Consider the following 9,125-nt stretch of genomic DNA (forward strand, 5'->3'; position numbering starts at 1 on the left):
GAGGGGGAGCAGCAGGGCTGGAGCAGCTGGCTAACAGTTATCATTAGAAAGTATTCCATACCCCCTTCTCCCAGAGCCCGGTGAGCAGTGAAAGTGGTAGAGCAGAAAGCTAAAAGGAAAATGGCCTTAAGCTGTTGACGACTGAGAGGGAAGGGGGAAGGGAGGAGATTACTCGGATCAATGCCATTACCTGAGAGGCGACATTTCTAAGCCTCTCTCTGTGAACATTGAATAACATACATTGGTAAGAGCTTCTTGTCTCTCTATTACTGGCAGTCTGCCGTGAGGAGGAGGGATCAGATTCCCTGAAGCCTGACACAAGGTGATGTACAATAAAATCGGGGGGGGGGGGGATTAAAAAACAACAGCAGATATCTTTAAAATAGAATGAAAACAGCGCAAAACACACACTCATGGCTAAGACCTAATTATACCCTGTTGGGAGGGGAAATGTTTTCAATTGTTTCTGGAAAGTACGGATGGCGGGTACCTGCCCTATCTTGTCCTGATCCAAGTTACTGCAGAGAGGGCTTCTGAGATCTTGAGAACTTGCAGGAGAAATTCATCTGCAAACCTCAGTGTTCCACTGGGGATATAAGAGATAAGGCAGTCTCTCAAGTAACCTCATCTTGAGCTGTACAAGCGTTATTCGTTAGTACCAACACATTGAGCTTTCATGGGGGGGGGGTGTCTTTTGTTGTTGTTGTTTAGTCGTGTCCGACTCTTCGTGACCCCATGGACCAGAGCACGCCAGGCACTTCTGTCTTCCACTGTCTCCCGCAGTTTGGTCAGACTCATGTTTGTAGCTTCGAGAACACTGTCCAACCATCTCATTCTCTGTCGTCCCCTTCGTCTTGTGCCCTCCATCTTTCCCAATATCAGGGTCTTTTCCAGGGAGTCTTCTCTTCTCATGAGGTGGCCAAAGTATTGGAGCCTCAGCTTCAGGATCTGACCTTCCAGTGAGCACTCAGGGCTGATTTCCTTCAGAATGGATGTGTTTGATCTTCTTGCAGTCCATGGGACTCTCAAGAGTCTCCTCCAGCACCATAATTCAAAAGCATGAATTCTTCGGCGATCAGCCTTCTTTATGGTCCGGCTCTCACTTCCATACATCGGGGGGGGGGGTCTTAGATAAACTGAAACTGTGTCCAACAGTTGTCTGAGATGTACGTAGCAGGAAACTCCCCCAGTCATGTTGTATTGTTGGATTTACAATATGGTTGTTTCCTCAGAAGAACAGTACGTACTTTCTGATTCCTTTCTAACTTACGAACACTCAATATCTGAAATCAGAGATGGAGAAACTTTGGCCATCCGGATGTTGCTGGACTCCAACTCCTATCAGCTCCTACCAGCGTGGCTAATGGTCAGGGATGATGGGAGTTCACCAATGTCTGGAAGGTTTGCGTTAAACACACAGGCAGGATTGAAACATCGACAGGTTGGCAGATAACATGAATATCTTGCAGCAAAACAAATCTCTGGACTGGTTCACAAATATATACCTATTGTTTGACTGATATGTATGTGTGTATATCACTGGCCTAGATGCATTGAAAAACATTAACTAGTATTAACTAGTATCAAAGTTCTATCTGTAACTACTGCCCCTTGAAAAAGCTCTTTAACTTTTCACACACGGTTTCAATACATTCAGGGTTCCTCTTGTTCCCAGGCTGTGTTTGCTTCATTTTTAATGCCGCTCAAGTCTAGGGATCCAATCGTTATGAGAACACTTTATCTGAGATAAGAGATATTTATTGACTCCTTTGCAGTAAAGATACAATCCACACCCATGGGGGAGGGGTGTTATCCTGGCTATAAACAAGTCCTACACTTCGATGCTAGTGGGTCAGGTGCCAATCTGGTTCAGCGTCATCAGAAGTGTTTAATTACTGCCGCTTGCTCCATCTGTAATGTGAACTTACTGACGTTGATCTCTGTGCCCAACAGCACAGATACTGCAATGTCAACTTCTCTTCCTATGTTTGTTGCATCCTGTGCCCACCCTTGGCTTAGAGACCAACCAGCACTGATAATTAATCTGTTTTAATGTTGATAACCTCACCATTTTTTTCTTTTAACAATCAGCTCTTTTGTTCTTGCCATCTCTTCCTTTACCACTTAGCTATTTATATACCAACTGCATCAGGAATTATTTTCATATGCATCTTGCCAATCAAGTGTTAAGCAACATGTAATTGTTTATCAAAGAGACAATCCTAAGTACAGTATACACCATTACATAGGCTGCATTGAGAAGAGCAGCATTGATTTTTGAGTAAACATGCAAAAGATTGCACTGCTAGAATATTGCCAAATCCTTTTTTTTCTAACTTGGATCACATTAGAAATGTCACTTTTACTGAGGAGTCGCGCTCTCTCTCTCTCTCTCTCTCTGTGTGCGAGTGTGTGTCTGACTTTTTGAATTCTAACACAAAGATCCAGTGTAGGGAAACAGACTGAAGTAGTACAGTACACTTTGCAACAGAAGAAGCAATCCTGTGGAAAGCAACCCAATCTCCTGTATCAGGAGAACACAATCCATTTGAGTCCTGACCTCATCCTTATTGCATGCCTCAGGCTAAAAGAAAGGTATTATTGAGCCTGAGGAATGACATTTATTTACTTAGAAAGCGGTACTATGCTAGCAGCTAAAGAGGCACTTAGGCACACCTACTTTGTGTGTACCCAGTGAAGAGTTTCTTTATTTCAACACTAGGTCCTAATGCCTTTAAAACAAAGACAAAGGTTGGCAAACTTTTTGGGGCCTGTGGACACATTTGGAATTTTGAGAGTGCGCCACGGGCACACACACAAACCCCCCCATCGGTTTTCTTTGCTTGCCTTCCCAACAGACAGAAAGAGAAAAGGCACACACATATGTTGTTTTTCCCTCATAGGGTCCTGTAAAAGTTAGATACAGTAGAATTAAAACAGAGCCTCTTGAATTTGCTTTATTTTACACAGCATCTCCCTAAAAGCCCACCACCCAATTAAAACTTACATTGGTAGACTGTAAGAATCGTAGATCCAGTTCTTGCCAGCACTACAAATGCACGGATCCTCAAGGATCGTAATTATTGTTTAATAATAAATTTTTTAAATAATTATTTATTTTTTAATAATTATTAATTATTAAAATAATAATAATTAATAATAAATTTTTATTTTTTAATAATTATTTTTATTTTATATAGGATGCCAATGAAAGCAGCAACAAATCTATAGACTCAGGTGGGACATGATTTAATGGTGGTTTCCAGATGATCCTTTGTAAAAAATATAAGGATGCATAATCTGAGCCGTGAATCCATGTTTTAGTGCCTTGGTAGTGCCAGATCCCAATCAATTGCAATAAAAAATAAAAAATGCATAGCTTCAGCTGTGATTTCCTCTGCCTCCCCATTTCAAGAATTAAAGAAACAATAGGGGCACTTCCATAGAAAGCCGCTGGTGCTTTAAAAATATCTATAAGCATTGTTTTATTTGAACATTATCATTGGAAAGAAAGAACTAAAGCCCTCTGGTAAATGCACTTCTACCTCTTGTTGACTGATCACTAGGCCAAGATCACTGAGCATTAAATTTAAATGGGTGACATTATAAAATATTCAGATAATCAGCTTATTATGTGCACAGGGGTCTCTGTTGGGCCAAGTCATTTTACTGCAATGGCCCCATTATCGCTTGCATGATGCAGCTGTACATTGTGTAATGCGATACAGTCATGCTTAAAGTTAATCAAGCAGGCAGTAAGACTATCAGTTCAGTCCTTGATATGTTTACTTGTACGTCCCATTATTTCAGCAGTGTTTGTTGCCAAGTAAGAATGCTGTACCTTGCAAGCCTATAGCTTCTAGATCAGAAGCTGAGAAAACTGAGATTTCCTTCTTCAGTTTTGGTCCAGCGGATCTGAATTAGAATATGGGGTGGTAGCAGAACTCCCACAAGTGGATCCATCACTCTTGCTGTAAAAGTCTACCCACAGTTATAACATGTATGCCTCCTCTCATTTTCAGCAAATACTGTCCACTGAGCATATTACTTTTGCATCATGGGATAATATGGGGTTAGTTAAGTTACAGAAATTGATACCCTAGTGCCGGACCAAGACCAAGCCTGAGGCAAACCACAAAATGGTGCCCCACCCTGCTAGAAAAGATGGAGGAGTGAAGCTCTACACCAGGAACAAGGGCTGAAGTAAAGACCCGCATCGAGAACAAGGGAGGAATAAAGATCTACATGTGGTGCGTTCCTTGGAGTGCCAACTTGGCCCTGCAACTGTGGGTGCTATGCAGCCTGCATGGCCCTGGCATCGAAATGGGTGGGTGCCCCTTCATGGGGAATTTTGTGAGTGCTCAGGCACCCAGGGCCCCATGCAGTTGGCACCTATGCTTGGAGGCCAGATCCACTGCCCCTGAGTATCTTGCCACCCGAGGCTGTCACCTCATCTTGCCTCATGGATGGGCCGACCCTGCCTAGAGCATTTTCTGCTCCCCCCTAGTATCATAATATAATAATAATAATAATTTATTATTTATACCCCGCCCATCTGGCTGGGTCCCCCCAGCCACTCTGGGCGGCTTCCAACAAAACACTAAAATACAATAACCTATTAAACATTAAAAGCTTCCCTAAACAGGGCTGCCTTTAGATGTCTTCTAAAAGTTTGGTAGTTATTTTTCTCTTTGACATCTGGTGGGAGGGCGTTCCACAGGGCGGGTGCCACTACCGAGAAGGCCCTCTGCCTGGTTCCCTGTAACTTGGCTTCTTGCAGCGAGGGAACCGCCAGAAGGCCCTCGGCGCTGGATCTCAGCGTCCGGGCAGAACGATGGAGGTGGAGACGCTCCTTCAGGTATACTGGACTATTGGCCATTCTGGCTGGGGCTGACAGAAACTAGAGTCCAGCAACATCTGAAGGGCCACAGGTTCCCCATCCCTGCTCTTGGATTAGTTCTCTTTGATGATAGCTAGTGCTCTTAAGACCATAAGCAGGGTTCCCAACACTTCGTGATACAGTGAAAACAAAAAACCAAAAAGCTGTTTTTCACAACTTCTGTGCTGCCACCTGGTGTTAACAGTATAGTATATTACACACGATACCTTTAAAGCATTTTTGAAGCACATTCTCTTCATCAAATAATTCTGAGCACTGCAGCTCACCCCTTAACCGGGTTACAATTCCCAGCAATACTTAACAAACTATAGTGCCCAGAATTCTTTTGAGGGCAAAAATGTGCTTTGCTTAATGTGGCATCTATTCATATTCAGAGAGCCCTACCATAAACAATTCTAGCACCTCTTTGTAGTGCTTGCTAATAGTAGCAATTTATGGTTGAAAAAGAGTCACATTTGTTCTTCATATAGTCACCTTCCCCCCTCACATGTAACATGCCTTTTAGAAAATTGCTGAAAATATACTCATCTTTAATTATAAGCTGGCCAAATAATAATTACAACCTTCATAAAACAGTGGAAAGGTAGAAAGAAGAAAATTGTAAATTGAAGAGTTATAATTACAGGCTGCATAGAAGGGTGTTTTTGGTGCTACAGTACAAAGAGAAGGGTTTGTTCCCACGTGGCAGCGGTCTGTCCTGATAGCTACTTACGTTCAAGGTCCAGACAGGTAAAATGGAGAAGAATGCAGCTCAGTCAGGGCTCCTCTTGGAAATAGTGAAAGATTCTCCTTCCCTTTGAGGAGAGACCCTGAAACATTGTTTTGGGTTTTTTATTCACTTCAGTATGGCATTTGTTGAGCTGTTGAGAAGCTAAAACCAAGGCTGCTCTACAATGAGCACATTTGACTGCAAGTGTGCTTATTTGAAATAAACAAAACACACTTCCACATACATTTGTTTAGGACTTGAATCAAACGAAGTAAACTGCAGTCCATGGGAGCTTGCACCACAGGCAACTCCCTGTTTACGAGCATTCAAGATATGCACAGGAAGTGGCATAATAATAATAATAATAATAATAATAATAATTTATTTGTATCCCGCCCTCCCTGGCCAAAGCCGGGCTCAGAGTGGCTAACAACAAGTAAAAATAGCACAGTGTACATAAAATCACACAGTCAATTAATTAAAATACATTCTAAAATCAATTCAGAATCAAATTAATGGCATCCATTGGCTTAGAGTTCTGTGAGGATTACATGCAAACCAAAGCACGGCTTCTGATTGGCTGCAGGAAGCTCCTACAGCCAATCAGGAGCCGCAGAAGCCCCATCTCATTCTTCCCCTGTCTCATTATTGATACAGGTCAGCGTGGATACAGATAGTCCACATCCTCCAGGAACTTCTGCAACTGCTTAGCCGAAACTCTCTACCACCTTTCCCAAGAAGGGGGTATTCACAACCGGGTGGTAGTTGTGACAATTGGCTTCTTCAAACATGGATGCACTACCGCCTGTTTAAGGACAGCAGAAACAACACTACTTATGTAGACATGTGTTCACCCCCACACTGGACTCACTCAGTCACTTCCCTCCATCCCTGGACTAGTTTTCAGAAGCCAGAATGGACAGGGATCAAGAGAACAAGAAGCTGGTTGCATCACTGCAAGGTTCCCCATCCACATAAACTGAAACTCACCCCATAAAGTACGGGAAGGTGCTGTATTGGACATCTCAACAGGAATTGCTACAACTTTGGCATACAAGACACTATGGTGCTAAGTAACTTTATCCTCAAATTGCTTTGCAAACTACTCACGCAATGTACTCCAGAAGCCCGCCCACCACTTCTGGTCTGCCCAGCCTCTGGACTGCCTGAAACAACTCTGCTGAATGGTTCTTTGAGGACGCAATGGAGGCAGCAAAGTAGTTCTTCTATTTCCTAGTGATGCATTAAAGCAAACCCTTACTAGCTCTTGGAAGTCAGCCCAGTTACTTGGCAAGTGCTTCTTCTTCTTGGAAGGATGGAGTTTGGTGGTTAGCTGCAAGGCTGGAGAAGTGCACTTTCATGTCTCCAGTCTATAGGAATGCTAAGCGCCTGCCACTCTGGGCATTCATCCTCTTTCTGCCCCACCACTGCACATAAATTAGTGTGTTGCAATAGTGTCTCAAAAACACTTCACCTCAATAAGCTGGAAATCACAAGCATCTCTGGTCACTTGACCAGGGAGATAGAGGCCTAAGCATCTATTGGATTATCTTTAATTTTAAGGAGCTATCAGGGCTTAGGTTGAAGTCTGTTCAACTTAGAAGGTATAAAGGAGTGCTAGAATGAAGTAGGAAGTGAGAATAGCAAGTGTAAGTAAATACAACAAAGCAGGTGGCAAAGCAGAATAAGCACCTTAAAAACAAAACAAAATGACAGGCTGGGATGGGTAAGACTCCAACTAGTTGTTTTTAAAGTACTGTTGGTGTTGCTCAAGAGTTCGAGATTTTTTATTATCTGCTGTGTTTCATATTCTTGTTATAGTTTATATCAGTATTTAAAAATGGTTTTCATCATTTTTAATAAGACCATCTTATATACTTACAGAAATTGCAAATAACAATTCACGAAAGCAAAATAAAGGAATTGCAAGTATTCTGGTGTTTTTATTGTTATTGTTAATTGCCCAGAGAAATGGTTCTTGGGTACCTTGCGATCAGGGGACTGTTATGTATTAAAGTTCTCACCCTGGCCACCAGGAGTATCGTGTTTATAGTTTTCACTCAGGTCCACGTCAGTTACTTTAGGGAAATCCTAGGTTGTTGTTGCTACAGTGTTGACAGCCTATAAAAGCAGGCCGGCTGAGCTGTTTGCTGTTCAGTTCTGTTCCAGCTTACAAATAAAGAGGTGCTTTGGAGAAATCACTGCGTCGTCTGCTTTGTCTACCCACTATTTAACAGGGACCATAAATAAATGATATTTGAAACAAACAAAGAAATCTGGCAGTTTAAGGGCCAGACAAAAGTGTTAGGTAGAAGGCTGAACAGGGTCTGGAGGAGCATCAGATATTGGCTTAATTTGCAGATTAAGGTATCTTCCAGACCAGGCAACATGTTTAATGATCATTCATCCTGATTTGTTTTTTAGGAGAAATTCAACAATGTTGCAGCAAGCAATTGTTATTCCACTTCCCAGTGCGTGTCCTTATCACTTTCCTGATTGCAAAAAGCCCAATCTTTGGGAAAGTATTTCCCCGCCAAAGCTCCAAAGGCACTTCTGCACTGTCACTATTTTTGGGTGGGATTCAATCTTATACAGGCAAATCCAGGTTGTGCAACTATAACTGATTGGAAAGTCTTGCGCATCAAACCTGCGGTATGGGAAGTGGCGGGGGGGTGACTGCTAGCAGTGAGTAGCACCATCTAACCTCCCTGAGATCAAATCTGAGCTGATGCTCAAGGAACAGGTCGTCTGAAAGGGATGTGATTGAATCCATTCCAAAGACAGTGGCAGTCTAGAAGCAGCAAGGAGGAGTTTATAATTTCTGCGATTTTGTTTTCCCTTAAAAAAATTTAATTATTTATTTGGTTTTTCAGATTAAAATTTTACAGACACATGTCCAACATACAACATAAAAACAAGATTCCAAGGAATCTCTTGGACTTCCCTCTTCCCCTTTGTGGGTCCTACTGTTAATCATTTCCTCCTGCATCCTTTATAACAACCCAATAGATTTTGTTTTCCATTACAATGAGAGTAGCAGAGTTTATACAGGGCACAGCCTCCATAGAGGAGGCGGTCGAAGCAAACTCGCGCCTTTTTCTTCTTCTTACGTGCCCCGCTCTGATCATTTCAAAAGCGATGACGCCACGGTGCGGCCAGTGACACCCAGCTACGGCTGGAGGGATGTTTCCTTGGCGTCAGGCAGCCTTGACTTGAGCATGAATAAAAGCGTGGCTGCAAAATGCCGGGGGATACATAGATAGAAAAGATGCACACACACCCCCCATATTAAAAACTAAGCCCCGGGCAGGGCCTCTTATCAGTATTGGTACGGGCCCGTTTGCAACGCGGAACCTCCTCGCCGCGGCTTAGCGGCGGCGCGAGGGAAGGTGTTCGGCGTTGCACCGTCCGGGCTGCGAGGGGCATTGTGGGGGCCCGCGTTTGAAAACCGTTGCTCGCTTCTTCTTCTCCTTTCAATTTTTATTTCCCCCCCCCTTTCCTTCCTTTCTCTCTCCC

This window comes from Podarcis pityusensis, assembly GCF_964106645.2.
Source record: "Podarcis pityusensis genome assembly, chromosome: 4".
Taxonomy (NCBI): domain Eukaryota; kingdom Metazoa; phylum Chordata; class Lepidosauria; order Squamata; family Lacertidae; genus Podarcis; species Podarcis pityusensis.